This window comes from Pleurodeles waltl, chromosome 8 (assembly GCF_031143425.1).
Source record: "Pleurodeles waltl isolate 20211129_DDA chromosome 8, aPleWal1.hap1.20221129, whole genome shotgun sequence".
In the NCBI taxonomy this organism is placed as follows: Eukaryota; Metazoa; Chordata; class Amphibia; order Caudata; family Salamandridae; genus Pleurodeles; species Pleurodeles waltl.
This window is the reverse complement of record NC_090447.1, coordinates 1,331,128,952-1,331,146,769: the sequence shown is the minus strand read 5'-3', so window position 1 is coordinate 1,331,146,769 and position 17,818 is coordinate 1,331,128,952. Positions and strand designations below refer to the sequence as shown.

The 17,818-nt window shown below is 41.7% G+C and overlaps 1 protein-coding gene across 3 annotated transcripts in view; it reads right to left on the bottom strand.

Moving 5' to 3' along the window:
- The window catches only part of ALKBH8 (alkB homolog 8, tRNA methyltransferase), a 373,549-nt gene that overhangs the window by 112,240 nt on the left and 243,491 nt on the right, over positions 1-17,818 (bottom strand). The gene's annotated exons all lie outside the window — the stretch shown is intronic.

The following is a 17,818-nucleotide window of genomic DNA, read 5'->3' as shown; positions in this document are numbered from 1 at the left end:
AGCGAGGATTGTTTCCTGGCCTCGCTCAGGATATTCTCTTTTTGCAGGCAGGAAGACAGTTTAACTATATGCCTATGTTATTTGGTCTCCTGATTCCTACACTGTGTGCCTCCTCGATTTTAATAGGTTCGCCTTACTTTGGTCTCAGCACATGGCTGAACACTGCCTGGGTACATCTGAGTCCACCACCACTCTGGTTGCATTGTGGTTCCTAATATTGTCTCTCCTTCACTTCAACTGCAGCAAGTCAACTTGTGATTCTAAGACTGTAATTTTAGTGGACGTATCAGATGTCTTGACAATTAGGTCCTGCACTAAGTTCTCTGCCTAAGCCACCTTTGTGCCTGATTAGTCTCCGTCCCTTCTCATTCTTGCTATTGTATTGTTAAGGCTCCTTTCCTTTTCCTCCAGTTCCTAACACAGGTTGGCCTTCTATTCTTTTCATAGGTCCTGCATACAACTTTTTATGTCATTCTTGGGTGGGTCTGTGTCCACTTCTATGGTTGCCATATCTAGTGAGGTGATGGGGCCTGTGATGGCACTATCTGTACCTTGTTCTTTGAGCCAATAGGTGTCACTGCTTCTATTGCCACATTCCAGGTTTTTGCGTACCATTCAGACACTCTAGGGATCAGTCTTAATGACTGCACCCCACTTGCACTGTAGACGTCCAGCTTACAGTTCACCCCTGCAATTTCATGTCAGCCTCTCCTCTTATCTTCATCACCTGTCATCATTGCCAGTACCACAATTGTGCATCAAGAGAGTATCTGTCTGCTTCCACAATTAGTGACCAATTGCTTCCACCCTCTCTGGGTTCACCGATTGACTTTGCAGTTGTCTTCCGCTGTCTCCCATCCACTGACCCACTGATTTCTGGCAGTGCTCTCCTGAAGTGCTTAGTGCGGGGATCACTACCTACAGGTTTGATGTGGCCTCCATTATTGCCTTGTGATGCTGCACTATCAGAGTGCTTCATCTCTTAGGCTATGTGTTAGAAATGGGATCTCCGGTTGGCAGTTAGTTTGCACTCTGTCCAAGCGGGACCCTCACTCTAGTCAGGGTAAGGGAGTTACACTCCTCAGACAAACCCTGCTCACCCCCTTGGTAGCTTGGCACAAGCAGTCAGGCTTATCTCAGAGGCTATGTGCAAAGTATTTGTACCAACACACACGGTAATACAGTGAAAACACCATAAAAAGGACACAGCACCAGTTCAGAAAAATAGCCAATATTTATCTAAATCAAACAAGACCAAAACGACAAAAAAGCCAACATACACAAAGATATGAACTATTAAATTAAAAGAGTCTTAATCCATAGAAATCAATGGATGCATTGATTTTACACAAAGTATCTGGTCTGCGTCAAAAATAAAGCCGCACGGGTGAACATGCGTCGGAAAAGTAAGAGATGTGTTGATTCTTGACTCGCAAGTGAGGCCATGCATTGATTCTTTTTCGGTCAGGTAGGAGATGCGTTGTTTCTCTCTCCTGCACAAGAGCGATGCATTGATTTCTGGACGGGCAACCTCGTGTCCGTTCAGGTTCACTATGGTTTTGACGTGCAGCGACGATGCATACGAAATCCTGGTGCACGGTAGTGAAGAGCCACATTGCATGGGTGATGCGTCGATTTCAGAAGCCGCACGCATGAGTTGTGTCGATTTTCCAGCCGCAATGCAGGTGGTGCATCGATTTTTTTACCCATGAGGCGAGTGCTGCATTGATTTTTCTCCTGCTCGGGTGCATGGATTTCAGCCTTGGTTCCACCATCGTCTCCTTTCAAGGGCCCAGGCACTGGATAGGGCACCATTTGGCAGGGTAGGGCTCTCAGCAAGAGAGTCCAGGTGCTGAAAGAGGAAGTATTTGATGGCCCTGAGACTTCAGAACAGGGGACAAGCTCAGTCCAAGCCCTTGGAGACACTTCACAAGCAGGAAAAGACCACAAAATCCTGTCTTTATCGCCTCTAAGGTAGAAGCAGTAACTGAAGGCTAACCCAGCAAAGCACATTCACATGCAAAGGGGCAGTACTCCTACTCCAGCTCTTCAGCTTTTCTCAGTGGCAGAGGTTCCTCTTGATCCAGAAGTAATCTAAAAGTCTGAGGTTTTGGGTCCACTACTTATGCCCAGTTCTGCCTTTGAAGTAGGCAAACTTCAAAGGAAAGTCTCTGTTGTTGACAAGATCCTGCCTTGCCCAGGCCTGGCCCAAGACACATGCCAGGGGATTGTATACTGCATTGTGTGAGGACAGGCACAGCCCTTTCAGGTATAAGTGCCAGCCCCTCCCTCAGCACTCTAGCCCAGAAGACTCATCAGGAAATGCAGGACACTCCTCAGCTCCCTCAGTCTGACCCAGGCGTGGAATCCACAAGCAGGCAGAGGCACAGAATGGTTAAGAAAGAAAATGCCCTCTTTCTAAAAGTGGCATTTCAAACTGACAATATAAAAAACAACTTTACCAAAAGATGTATTTTTAAATTGTGAGTTCAGAGACCTCAAACTCCATATCTGTTCAATGGTCTTCAAACTTTTTTATGCTATGCCCCCCCTCAGTTGAAAAATACAAATCATTGCCCCCCCTCAGAAGTTTTCACAATTATTTTATAAAAATGACAATGTTTAAATATGTCTAAACTTATTTAAACATTGCAGTTAAGTACCTTTACCTTTTTAAAAATAAAATAACATGTTTCTGCTTAAAACGATGGACTGTAATCTGTATAATGGTTCTTTAGGGCAGAGCCTGGCACCCCCGGGATCACTTGAGGCCCCCCAGTTTGAAGACCCCTCCCCTGTCTGCTCCCAATGGGAAACTGCAATTTCCCATTAGGATATTTAAAGGCAGTCCCCATGTTAATCTGTGAGAGAGATCGGCCTTGCAACAGTGAAAAACGAATTTGGCAATATTTTAATAAAAGGATATTAAAAAAAAACATCAGTACATGTCCTACCTTTTAAATATCCTACACCCTGCCCATGGGGCTACCCAGGGCCTAAGTTAGGGATGACTTACATGTAGTAAAAGGGCTGGTTTGGGCCTGGCAAATGGGTACACTTGCCAGTTGAATTGGCAGTGCCAAACTGCACACACAGATACTGCAGTGCCAGGTCTGAGCCATGTTTACAGGGCTACTCATGTGGGTGGCACAATCATTACTGCAGGCCCACTAGTAGCATTTGATCTACACGCCCTGGGCACCTCGGCACTAGGGACTAGAGACTAGGGACTTACCAGTAAATCAAATATGCCAATCAGTGATAACCAATCATAATCACAATTTACACAGGAAGCACCTGCACTTGAGCACTGGTCAATAGTGGTAAAGTGCCCAGAGTACCAAGAACCAACATAAACAATGTCCAGCACACAGTCAAAAACATAGGAAGCAGAGGCAAAAAGACAGGGGAAATGACGCCAAGGTGACAGGTCCAACACTGTGGCAGCGACACTCATGGTGCTGCTCCTTCTTTGCATTGCATGTCCCTTTCTGTGCTGGTTGTCACCCTCCACCAGGCCTCTGGGGTTTTTCAGGCCTTTTGCGCGCCCATCCCAAGTGCTTGGTCCTTACCATTCTGCACACTTTTGATCAGAGTAGCCAGCACATTTGAAGCATGGACTGAGGTCAGGAGAGGCTGTTGCCACTACTGTTAGATGCCGAAATGGCAACACCACCATATGAATGTCTTTCGTCCTGATATCACAAACGCTTCACTTATCACATGTAGCCTTCCGGTCTGGAGCCCAGTACTGAGCACATCACCAGGCCACCTGGACAGTGAGCAAGGGCTCAGGGTACTACATCCCCTCCTGGTAGAGCGTGGCCACACCCTCTTCTTCTATAATCTGTCTTTTTGAATTATTTATACAATGTAGTCAAATTTTAAAGCTCATAGGAGCAGCACAACGTGGTAGGCACACACTTTCCCTGGCTTCAGTACCAATGCTTGCATACAGTGGGATCAAACGTCATAATACATTTTAATTGGAGGAAATAATGCAATGGGCAAAGACATGATACTTTGAACTAAGGAGCTAGATTAAAATGGCCTTGATGTTAAATTGAATAACTCAGCAGGACGGTTTAAAGACACTTACGTATTTTTCATTTAGCCTTGTTAACCCTGTACTTAAGAAAGAAACACACACCACAAAGCAACTCATTTCTAAACAACGAGCCAGTAGAAAACACATAATAACACGAGACAGAAAAACAGCAGTCCAAAAGCATGACTTGGAAGGTGATTAAAACTCAATAATGATTTGAAAATTAAAACCAAAAGGGAGAAGATTTCAAGAGTACATCACAGAACCACCATGGGATGAACACAACACTTCCACTGAGTCGTACGGCAGCAAGGCAATGCCAGTGCTTAAATTGTGTATATCCACACAATGGAAGTCAAAGTCATGGTTTAGTTTGAATAGAAGGCACAATGAACTGTGTGTGCAGAGGGCGAACGAGTGTAGAGAGCGGGAGGGCTCGAACGCCAAGTGACTGATGAAAAACTGCATATTTCAACAAGCCATTCTTAAACATTAATGCATTTTTGATTGTGCCACATCAAAATCTTGTGATCAAGATGCAAAAGCATTAATCGAGAGGTTCGCATGTAGCAAAACAATGAGCTCGTAGCAGAGCACATAATAACGGAAGACAGAAAATACATCCACCTAGAAATGTGACCTTGGAAATGATTACAGGACAATGACACATGTTAATGAATAGTAAACGAATTGGTAGGAATAAAGTATTTGATAGTCAAAAAATGAGAACCTAATTTGCATCTAAATTGCAAGAAATCATTCTGAAGTCGAGCTAACTCACAATGTCATGTAAGGATTTATATTGAGCAATGCAACGCTGTTGACAAAATGGAAAACTTCCTCAGCCGCATGCAAGTGCCATACATTTTGTTCAGGAAAGAAGAGGGGTATTACCTAGCATACATCTTTAAAACTCTTGGAGTCAAAGGTGAAAATATATCAAATGATTAGCTTATTCGGTGTGAGGACTCTGGGCGAGGGTTATGCTTTACTAACCTTAAAGAGGAGCCTTTACAAATAAGAGAAAACACATTTGAAGTAAAAAGAAACTACACAGCCCACGAGGCTTCAAGAGAAACAACTGCAAGGCATATGACCAAACTGTCCAATCTCAAGGCTGAGCTGACTATATCCTTGGACACCAATGTCCCATCCTGTTCTCCTGTTGATGTTCGACACCCTTAGAGAAGTACCATTGATTCTACCTTTTGCTGATTAAGTTAGTTGTACCATTGTGCACAGTTGCCCTGATGTATCCTGTTTATAAGGTTTAAGATGGTAGGGGACAGAGTTTTCAAGGTTGCCAGGCAGTCCCGTGCTACATAGCATAGGGCATAACTGCCTGTTGTGGTTTTATCTTCCAGGTTCGCACCCAGGGTTAATCTACTTGCACTGAGTTTGTTTAACAGTTATGAGCCTGAGGCCAGAGTTGCCCAATGTCATACCTGTTATCACGTGAGTGAAGCTGCTCTGTTATTCTGTCAATGGTCGGGCAGGTCATCTCCTTGGGAGTGGCTGTCCTCTTTCTATGAGTTGCGTATGTTACTGAGGTTTTCGCCGTGCCAGAACTGCTGCTGGTGCTCTGTTCATTCTCGGAGCTCTGAAAAGGATATTGGTAGGGTTGTGTTGCACCTGGCATCCTTTTTGCCTTCAGACCTCCTTTTTGTTGGCCTTAGGACTTTGCACATTCTACCACAGTAAACCACTGAAGTGCTTGTGGTCTCCTTCAAACATGTCAGATTGTCTCACAATTAGCATATTTAATTTTCTTGTAAGTCCCTAGTAGAATGGCATTACCTGCGCACAGGGCCTGTAACTTAAATGCTGCTAGTGGGCCAGCAGCTGCTAGTGGGCCAATAGTGGATTGTGCCACCCACTTAACTAGCACTTTATACATGTCGCAGGCGTGTCATTGCAGCTGGTCTGTGTGCACTTTTAAACTGCCATTTCACCCCGGCAAAGTAAACCTTTTGCTAGACCCAAATAATGGCCATTTGGTGCCTGCAGCCTATCTCTGGGTCACATGACTGGGGGTAGTTGACAGTTGGAGCTTGTGTATTCCTCCTAGACAGCCACACACAAAAGTGAGCTTAGGTGTGACAGGATGGGCCATCACTGGCAGGATGAAGCTGGGCCCAGCCGCACTTACACCTGAATAGGCTGTGTCCTACCTCCACACAATGGGTTGCATACCCCCTGTAGTTAGTCTGGAGCAAGGAAGGCAGGGTACCAGCGCACTTCAAAGGCATTCCTATAGAAGCTCTTCCCACGTCTAAGGCACAACTGGGTATAAATACTGGGCCTCAGACACCAGCTCTTCAGAACACTTCTGGATCTGTGGATACTCTGCCAGGAAGGAGTGTTGTGCTGCTGAAAGGACTGACACTCACTCTCCTGGACTGCTGCTCTGAAGGAACGGGACCCCTGCCCTGCTGTGCTGACCTGCTGCCCTCTTGACTGGTTGAGAAGGACGGGACCAACATTTGTTGAACCCAGAATCCAGACTGACTCCAAGGGCTAGTTGGCTGGTCTCCTGATCTAAAGCCTCAGGGACACAACAGCCTTCCAACTACCTTGCACCAGCACCTGGACTCTGCAAACTGTGAGTCTATCCTACCAAGTGCTGGCACTCTAGTCCTGGACGCTTGGAAGTTAGCTTAAGGTGCTTTGCCAGCCTCTCTGGTTCCAGCATAACAGAGGCACCTCCTCTGCTGCGCGGCGCAACACTGAGCAGAACTGACGTATCACCACTGCTGCGTGGATTGGACCTGTCTGAACGTCCTGCACCACACTGCAGACCATCGGAAATGCCACTAAGCGACGCATCCTCAGCACAGGCCCTCTTATCTCTTGTCGATGGCAGCCTTGATGACGACACCGGACAACGCATCGCAGTCTCACAGCTCTTCGGAACCGATTCATTGTCCGGCTGCATGTGCATTGCATTGTGAGCCCTGTCAATGGGATCATCAATGACAAAACAAACCCTTGCATCACAGCCTCGCAGCATCTCAGAAATGACGCACTGATTCGGCTCGCAACACATCTTTGATGCGGAACATTGCAACTCACAACAAACTAGAATTTAGGGTACTTTGTTCAGCGGGCTTCACATGGTCCCTTGAAGCCGGTGCAACATTGCAGTTAGCTTGAACTTGTGACTCTATCCTGGTCCAACACGACGAGATATCCACAGGTAGCAGTTTGTACTTTTTGGGGTTATTTTTACTAAAATATTTTAAATTGCATCTCTCTGGTTCTACTGATTGGGTTTTTGTTTTTTTGGTCTTGTTTTATTTATGAAAGAAAGGTTTATTTTTCTAACTTGGTGTGGATCCTTTTTGTGTTGTGTTTTCACTTTATTACTGTTTGAAATGTCACACAAATACTTTACACATTGTCTCTAAGTCAAGCCTGACTGATCTGTGCCAAGCCATCTGAGGGTTGAGCACAGGTTAGAGTTGGCTTGTGCCTGACCCTGACAAAGATTGTGGTTGCTGTTTGACCAGGACTCACACCCCAGTCAACCAACAAACTAAATTCTCACAAAGTGATTATGTGCTCCAACTGCAGAGTTGGTGTTCTGGTCCTGGCGCGCATGGTTGTGAAATTCTGATCAGTGGTGCTGCACTGCTGTTATGTAGGCACACCTCATCAGAGGTGGTCTCCCTTCTTTTATGCCCAGCATGCCCTTTTGGGAAGCTAAATTTGAGTGAGTTGAAGAATCCTAAAAAATATATAAAAATTGGCTTTCTTGAAATATGCTTTTGAAACATGTTGTGAGCTTTCTAAGTGTCATGATGGCCAGAAGCAGGAATAACTTCTCTCAGAAATAGAAGAACATATATATCTTTTTCATACTGGATGAGGGCCTTTCACAGGCTATTGGGGACACAGTAATTCAAGTTGTGCAGGAAGCATTCTCGGCTGCGCTAAAACTATTAGGAACACAATTTAAATCCTTTCAAACAACAAGCCGATATTTTCTTCAGAAGACCCGGAGCCGTACAATTTGCACATGAAGGTGCAGGACCCAGCAGCTATGGCTGCAAAATACCTTAGGACTATAAGCCAGAGGCAGAAGACTGGGATCTTTCTGATGAAGGACAGTTAGATTCAAGTAATCCTCAGACAAGCAAGGAGGAGACTGCGCTCAATGGAAGTAGCTCGGGCCTGGGAGGCACTGGTGGATTGCCTAAAGGAGCCTGCTACACAATCCCAGGGGTCCTCACCGGGAAGGCCACTGACCCAACCCTCTCACTGCCCTGACACAATAGATGATAGATCTACTAAGGTGGATGCCCATGTCCAATCTCATTTGAGGAAAGCTATCAACAAGGGAGTCAGAAATTGCATTCCTGCAGAATGTCCTAGGCCTTCCCTGAAAAGTAGGATAGCCTCTGCCCATGACAGTGATCCAAAAGGTATCTACGTTCATGTGGAATTTGTTTGGACTCCAAAATGGCAGGTATAGCCCCTGGAAAGGGTGCCTGTATAATTTGTTAGACTTTGCAGGCCCCATCACTAAAATCCTAGACTAAAGTGGCCAACAGGTCCTGCAAAATCACCACAATTAAATGAACACTGCTTGCCACACATCTGTTGCTGTCTTGATTACTTGCATCCAACAAATACATTGTGTTTTGCTGTGTAGCTATTTTAGCCATGTTTTTAGCCATGTTGTTTTAGATTATTGGGCCTGCCGCTGTGCACTTTAATCCCGTTACATTTTATTCAGCATTGCTTCATTTTTCTAGCAATAGCCACTTTTACGGTGCTGTTTTATTTTCTTTATCTCATTGTACTTTCGACCTAGGAAAGCATCACGTTCTTAGTAGGACATTAATTTCACTTTGTGCTTTCTCCAAGGCTAGTCAGATAGGGTTGCCGATAAACATGGCATACTGTGTCTCCAACATTCACTGAAAAACACACACTCATATGTGGGGACTACTTCTTAGAATGTCAGCTGTTTTATTATTAAAACACCCCTTTGTCTTAGACACGTTAGAGGGAGATTCCAGCCCAGATGACCACGACTGTATGCTGATTGCTTCACTGCAGCCACGTGCTTAGACAGCCGAACCCCTGATCCACATGGGGACGGTATCTCTCTAGACTACAGGCTTCTTCCTCCAGGTATGAGGGATGATGTAACCCCAGGGAAGAAACCCGAAGGGCAGATTAGGCTTATCATGCTGTGCTCAATTCTAGTATAGGTAGGAGAAATATCTATCACTCCTAGTGACAGTATGGTAGGACTGTTCTTGGGTTTTACTTTGTTAGTCACCTGCTTGTTTTTATTGTGTTTTATCATCCTACTTATTGCAATACAAGCCTTTTTATCTAAGATGCAGTTATTTCAATAAATCCTTATTGAACTATATTCTGCGTCTGCTGTCTTTGCCTGTATGAGACCCTTTGGTAACTAAGAAAAAGGGAAGGGATCTGATCGACCACGATTCCCATGAGGAGTCTTCTTGTCATGCGCCCGGTTGCCACAATCATCTCGGACAGAGATGAGGCGCTGCTAGTTAGAAGGAGAACCCGGATTAGGCAGACAGGCATCATGTGGTGTGGAATCATACTTAGTACCCAACATCCACGTGATCCTGTCCCCCAAATCCAGTAACCTCATTAGCTCATAACTCATTAGTTACAGTTACCTTAGGGTGCGAGTTATAGTTACTTGAAAGAACTCTTACTATAACTGCTGAATTTCTATGAGTAAATTCAGAACTTAACTAGAAAGTCACTGTAACCTTTGTTTTTTCAGTGAAGAAAAAAATATATATATATGCTAAATGGTTATCTTTCACTAGCACTGCCTCGTCTACACTGTATTATGTTGCACTGTATATATATATATATATATTGCATTTTATTGTTATTTTTATTAGATGAATGACTAAATCTGATACCAAAAGAAAAGTGTCTTTGATTGATTTATTTGTTGTTAGTCACTGTATGTTATGGATCAGACATAGCATAGCAAATACATGCATGTATCTTATTATCTCTGAGACACACAGTAGGTGATCATCTAAATGAAAGCCCCAGGGACGCTTGTTTGATTATATACAGTTTGATGTACACAGCAATCGTAATCAGAAACATTTTCTGTTACATTCGATAGGATTTATATTGAGAGAAATAACTATATAGCCTGAGCTGTCACCTTGTGGAAGGGGCTGGAATTTTGACAGTTTGTATTTTTGATGCTTCCTTAGTGTGCCCAGATCTACTTATGTTCATCATGGCAGCCTGCACGAAGATGGAGTTTGTTTCTGAAAAACAAAAAGTAATGACACCAATAACCAGGGAGTTTTCTCTGAGGTGTGTGGGGGTCATTATTATTTTTTTCCTATCCCTGGGAGCAGGAAAAAAAGACATTACACCATCAACCCTAGATAGGGCGGGCAATGTAATGTCTTTCCTCCAACAGCCCGTACTCGGGCGGGCTGTTAGAAGAAGCATTCCATCGACTAAGCCAAAGGGACCCTCTTAAAGGAATATTTAAGGTCTACCTGTAGCTTAATGAGCCGGGCGGACTGAGGTTTTTAAGGGAGGGAACTGTGTTGGGTTTACAACAGAGTTCTCTGACCACAAAACTCTAAATCTGGCTCTACTTGTTTATGTACGACTCACTCTCTCACTTATTAAGTCTATTTGCCACCTACCAGTAAAAAGACTGATATCAATGACACCTTCCTTTAGGTATTAGACTTCCTACATTGTTTTTTAAATATAGAATGATGAATTATATTTCTTTATGATCCAAGATCACTTCATTCTATCTTGTTTCTTTAGGGGGTTTCATACTTTTATTGTCCTAAGGAGTGTTCTAATATATTTCCTTACTGCCCCTGATCTTTCAGAGGCTTCAGCAGAAAGTAAAGTGAGCTTCAAGTGTCCTGTTCAGTTTCCACTCTCTGCACTTTTGCCAGCACCTCATATGTAAATAGGAGTGTGTTTAGGGCTGAGGGTGGGGCACTGGGTCAACCACATGATGCCCCAGAATATCAAAAGGTGTGTGATGTAACTTCCACTACCAGTGTAATTTTGGTAATGGAGGTCTATGCTGCCTATAATCCAGCTGGCCTGCATGACAAGTGGGGCACTGGGTCAACCACATGATGCCCCAGAATATCAAAAGGTGTGTGATGTAACTTCCACTACCAGTGTCATTTTGGTAATGGAGGTCTATGCTGCCTACAATCCAGCTGGCCTGCATGAGAAGTATATACGTATAAATTGATCAATAATTCAAACAACCCACATTAACAAACATATTCCTCTAATAAGGGCAAACATAAGGAGAGACATTTACTCACTTTTAGGCTAAAGCAGTTACAACAGTAGGGAGTGTTTTAGAAAACATAGGCAAGGGGGAGGCGCGCAAGCCGCCAACCAAGATGGCCGCCTGATATCGGAGCTCCGCGCATTGTCGGACTTATTTTTTCCGCCAGAGCCGTTTTTTTCTTCAATTTTAATGGGCCTTTGCTCATATTAGCTATCAGATGTTTTGGTGAGCATTTTTAATGTTTTAAATGTCACGTAGCTTCTTTTCTTGACTTTTAAAATATATTTTTACATTTCTCCTCATGCGAGCGGCCATATTGAATAATTATTGCTCACCAATACGATGTACTTATTTGTTTGTTCTTTGAATCTTTGATGGCTTCGCTTGCAGTTTTTGCGCAAGCCATGTAATTTATTTTTGCTGTCTCATCAACATATATTTGTATTTCCTGTGTCACTTGTTTCCTTATTGAAGGCTCCTATTTTTATATGGGTAAACTAAAGAAAATAAAATCTCTGCCACATTAGTTCTCCTCAACTGACAAACTTTTGCAGTTTTTACAACTGGATACTTCTGCTGCAGCGTCTTCTTCTTCCACGTCAAAGATGTCTTCCTCCTCTTCTTCTTCGCCAAAAGTCTCTCGGAATATTTCTACAACTACTCATAAGAGGGTGAAACAAGACCCACCTTCACCAGTAAAATCTCCCTCACCGATCTCTCTTGAACTTGTGCTTGACGAAATACGTGCATTGCATCCTTTTATCGAAGAAACTAATTCTCGGATAGAAAATCTTGATACTAAGTGGCCTCAAATGGAAGTGAGAGTCTCTATTTTGGAGCAAAGAGTCAGCAACGTGCAAGATGAAACACATAAAATTACTAGTTTGGAGAAGGAAGTGGCAACTTTGAAGACACTTGCGGAGGATTTGGAAACAGAAACAGATGCAATAATCTTCGCCTTCATGGTTTACCGGAGAGTCTTGAAGGGAGAGACCCAATTTCATTTTTTGCTTCATTTTTTCCACAGTTAGTGGACCTACCATCTTCTACAGTATTGAACATCCAAAGGGCACATCGCATTGGTCATCGTCCTCCGCATTCCTCCATCTCTAAACCAAGAGGCGTGATTATTTTTCTTTCTTGAATTTACTGATCTATTGAGAGTTCTTAATGCTGCGAAAGCCAAAAAACAAATCTCTTGGCAAGGAAGTAAAATCTTTATCTCACAAGATGTGTCCAAAGCTACAGCAAACAGAAGGAAATAATTTTTGGATCTTCGTCCACAGCTTCATGACTTGGGAGCTCGTTTTGGATTATTCCATCCATGTTTGTGCAAAGTGACATATCAAAATTAGACCTCTTCATATACCTCTCCTGCAGCTCTTCGCGATTTTCTAAGACTACACTCTCCAAACCCTATGGAAACGGCTGGTCCTTCTACACATTGACTATATGCGTTTCTTAATCTATTATGCCCTTGTTAATTACTATTACGATACAGCTGATGGTTGTTCATATGCAGTCTATACATTATATTATACTGATGTGACTATAGGTCATTTTTGTTAATGTACTGTTTTCTTTCCACAGGTTCCTGGTGTTCTATAAATCTTTATTCTTGCTCGTATTATTTGTCCATTGATGCGTTCCGTTTCCTTGCTGAGCCGTCTTCAGTCTGTGCTGTCACCACCCCTCTCCCATTGTCCATTCATCTCAGGTATGTTTTTGAAGTCGTCTTTATTTGACATGTACTGTCTCTTCTTTTTTTCTTGAATATTTTCCATCTTTTTTCTTGTTGCTTCCCCTTTACTCTTCTCTCTTTTTGTTTTTCTTGTTTTCCTATCCCCTATATGTATTTTCAGTTATTTATGGTACAAGACCTTTCGTGTGTGTGTATATATATATATGGTTATGTGACATAAAAATTCAGAGTTATTCCTTGGAATGTCAAAGGATTTGTCAACCAAATAAAAAGGCAGAGAATTGTATCCCATTTAGCTAAATATAATCCAGGCCTGGCTCTTTTACAAGAGACCCATTTGACGGATTCTGAAGCACTGAAACTTAAAAGAGGTTAGGTGGGCAATGTTTTTACTTCTCCTACATCTACAAAGAAAAATGGTGTAATTGTGGTCTGCCATAAAAAAGAATCAGTTAATGTTATTTTCCAAGACTCGGATTCCGATGGTAGATGGCTCTTTGTGAAGCTAAGTATTAATGGGATTATAATGACTATTGGTAATATTTATGGTCCTAATCACTCAGATTAACTTTTTTGGCCTAATGTTACTAAACAATGTTTGCATTATAATGATGATTTTTTTCTTCTTGGAGGGGATTGCAATCAAATTATTGATCCTTTTATAGATAGGCAACCTGTAATTAACTTTTCTCCTCATAAGATGCATTTCTCTCACAATGTAATTTAATTGATTCATGGAGAACCTGTAATCCTGATAGTAGGGATTTCTTGTTTTATTTTCCACCACATGGCTGCTTATCTAGACTTGATCATATTTTTGTTTCAAAATCACTATCCCAAAATCTCCTCCATTAGACGTATGGTAATATCTGATCATGATCCAGTCATCCCAGATTTTGATTTGCTCCCGGTGCATCCCAAATTCAATAGGTGGCGATTTAATAATTCTTTGTAGCTTTATTCTAAATTTTCCACATCCTTTGTTGCCTTTGCGGAGGAATTTTTCCGATTTAACGATGACTCTCACGTTTCCCCGCAATTGTTATGGGATTCGTTTAAGGCTGCGGCTCATGGACATATAATAAATTTTGTCTCTAATAAAAAAAAACTTTTAATGCACATCATCATACTCTACTTCTCAAAATTAAATAGTTAAAACATCAATATTACTCTTCCTCTTCTAATGTTAATCTACAAGAACTCACTCAAGCAAAATTGCAATTTAACAAAATCTTGATGGATAATGCCTCCTCTTTTCTTCTACGTAGTAGCGCCCGCTATTATGGAGGTCGAGAAAGATAGGGAAAACTTCTGGCTAATTATTTAAAAGTACGAAAGCAACGCCACACAGTGAAGTCTATAAATTACACATACGGGTGAGTCCCTTTTTAAAGATGACGATATCTTAGCTGAATTTGTCAATTATTACCAGACACTTTATACTTCTGAATCAGTCCCGACCTCCTTACAGATTGATGATTATTTAAAGAAAATTCCAAAACCTAATAAGACGCTAGTTGATATTTCTTCACTTGAAGTAGATATTTCTTCATCAGAAATTTTTAAAGCACTTCAGTTTCTAAAAAAAGGTAAAACTTCTGGTCCGGATGGATTTACAGTGGAATTTTTTCTAAATTTTTCTGTCATTTTACTTCCCAAACGTTTACAGCTTTTTCAATTCTTCACGGGTTCTGGCTGTACAGGGGGAACATTTAAAGAAGCTTTGATTTGTTTAATTCCAAAGGAAGGTAAGGATCATACTTTCTGTAAAAATTATAGGCCAATTTCTCTGCTCAATACAGATTATAAAATCTTTGCTAAATTGTTAGCCTTACGTCTTGATCCTCTTTTACCTGCGCAAAACTGGTTTTGTCAAAGGTAGACTTGCTTCTGACAACTCTAGAACATTCTTCAATGCACTCAGCAAAGCTCCCGCTCTTTCATACTCCTTAGCAGCAATTTCCATCGATGCTAAGAAAGCGTTTGATCGGTTAGACTGTTTTTTTTTTTTAAAAGCTTTAGCCTGGCATGGCTTAGGGCCTCATTTCATTTCCTTTATCTCTTTGCTTTATCAATCCCCAATGGCTTTGATATTGGTGAATGGGAAATTGTCCAGATACTTTGTATTAAGTCGAGGCGTTCGTCAAGGGTGTCCGCTCTCTCCACTCCTATTTATTCTAGCTCTAGAGCCCTTTATATTTTATATTAGAAATAACATTGAAATTGAGTGTTTCCAATATGGTGCGAAACACTTAAAATTAAGGGCATATGCAGATGATATACTTTTATATAGCTCAAACCCTGAACTCTCGATTCCATCTCTACTTCGGGAGATTGAAGTCTTTTCTTTGATTTCAGGTTATAAGATAAATTCGGATAAAACTGAAATCCTTCCCATAACAAAATTTTGTTTTAGACCATCGTTCGATATTACGGACTTTCATTGAAATTCTTCCAAGATTAAGGCCCTCATTACAACCCTGGTGGTCAAAGACCGCCAGGGCTGTTTTGTCGATTGCACCGCCAACAGGCTGGCAGTGTAATCTTGGGTATTACGACTTCAGCGGAAGCGCCGCGGTTGCACGGCCGGGACCGGCGGTTTTCTGCCACAGTGGTCCTGGCGGATTTAATCCTCCAGGGCAGCGCTGCTTGCATAGCAGACAGTGAAAAGCGCGACGGGTGAAACTGCACCCGGTGCACCGCCGCAACTACGCCGGCTCCATTTGGAGCCGGCTCCCGTGTTGCGGCCGACATCCCCGCTGGGCCGGCGGGCGGAAACTCGGTTTCCGCAGGCCGCCCAGCAGGGATGTCGTAATGGCCACCGCAGGAGTGCGGCCGCACGGCGGTTACAACTTGGCGGGCAGCAAAGTTGTAATGTGGGCCTAAGTATTTAGGTATTTGGTTCACCTCTTCCATTAAAAAGTCCATTAAAGTAAATACCTCTGATGCTTTAGAGAAGGTTGATAGATCCCTTTTGTTATGGAATCCCTTATTTTTATTTTGGTGGGGTCGCCCTGACTCTATCAAAATTATGATTCCTCCTAACATTTTATATAGCCTATACATGATTCCGATTCCTCTGCCTGTTACTTTTTTTTAAACAACTGGACTACAGATTGTCTAAATTCCTTTGGAACAACAAGAAATCTAGAATTTCTCTTAGTCACCTTCGTCACTATAAACAGGAGGGGGAGCCAATTTTCCTGATTTCAGACTGTATCACAAATCCTTTTGTTTGCGTCAAGCTTCTAGATGGATCTCCTTGTCAAGCTCTGTGTTTACTCCCTTATGGTTGGATATTGAATGTTCTTTTCTTCTACCTTTTTCTCCTCGTGAGGTGGTATCCTTTTCTTATAATATTTCGCTTATCTCCTCCCCGCTTCTTAAACATACTTGAGCTTTTCTGCGTTCTCACTATTTATCTACAACCATCACTTATTACTCTTTTCTGAATTCCCCTATTTGGCATAATCATCTCATCACTATCAATAAAAAACCTTTATTTTGGAAATCCTGGAGACAAAGAAATATAGCGTGGGCCAAAGATTTATTTTCCAATAATACTCCACTTTCTTTTTCAAAATTCCAACTTCTATTTCATTGTCCCAATTCATTTATGCCTAAATATCTTCTCCTTATTAATATTATTCTTGATGTACTTTTTTTCTTTCCTTCCCTTCCTTCTTCTTCGGAATTACTCTTTTCTTTGTCCTCCTTTCTTACCTCATTTCCTAAGGCATCAAATATTTATAAACTTTTTCATTCTCCTGTTTTGACACGGCCTAAATCTAAAATTGAATCTCAATGGAAATTGGATTTGGGATGTGCCTGGACTGTTCCCTTCTGGAATAAGATATGGCATCGATCTTAAAGACTATCTAGATCAGCTTCTACCACACAGTCACTTTTCTTTCTTTACCACAGACTTTATTTTACCCCCTCTACTATAGTTACATTTTCTGTATCCTCAACTTCAAATTGTTGGTCCTGCGATAGCCCAAAGGGAGACCTTATGTATATCCTCTTTGAATGTTCTCCCACTGTCTCTTTCTGGAGAAAAGTTTGGCGTCAGCTTACCTCCATTTTTCATTTGCGATCCCAATTATCGCCCTCAGTGCTTTTTCTAGGTAGCCTCTCTGTTTCAGATAATGTTAATTTAAAGCTGTTGCATCTCATGTTAGATTTAGCCTTTCAGCAAATTACTCTTAATTGGAAAAATTCATCAAACATTTTCTATAAGGCTTGGTGGTATAATGTTTGCCACTACCATAGACTAGATATTGCGTTTACCTGTTTATGCTGCCCCTCCATAAATAGAGATCTGTATTGGTTACCTTTGACTGATTATCTTAATGTTGTTGCTTGTAATTCTACCAATTATACATTATCTGAGAATTTTAAGCCACCATGAATTGTTTGCTTTCTCTGTTCTTGATTGAATTTAATTTTAGCTCAACTTTATGCTTTACTGAATATCATTGTTTTTTTAGCTTTTTAATACCCATTGTATCTTTCTTATTTTCCTTGGTCTTGTTCCGTTTTTATTGTTTTCCCCATTTTACACTTTAAAATGTTAAACAGCTTTTACAATTCCTTTCAAAATGTTATCATTATTATTGTGACAGATATCTTGTATTGTTATTATGAGACCCATATGTATTTTGATTTTAATAAAGCTGATTTACCTTAAACAAAAGAAGGTCTAGCAGCAGAAGTAGTAATAGTCATAGTATAATTTAGTGTTAACATCAATATTATTATTACA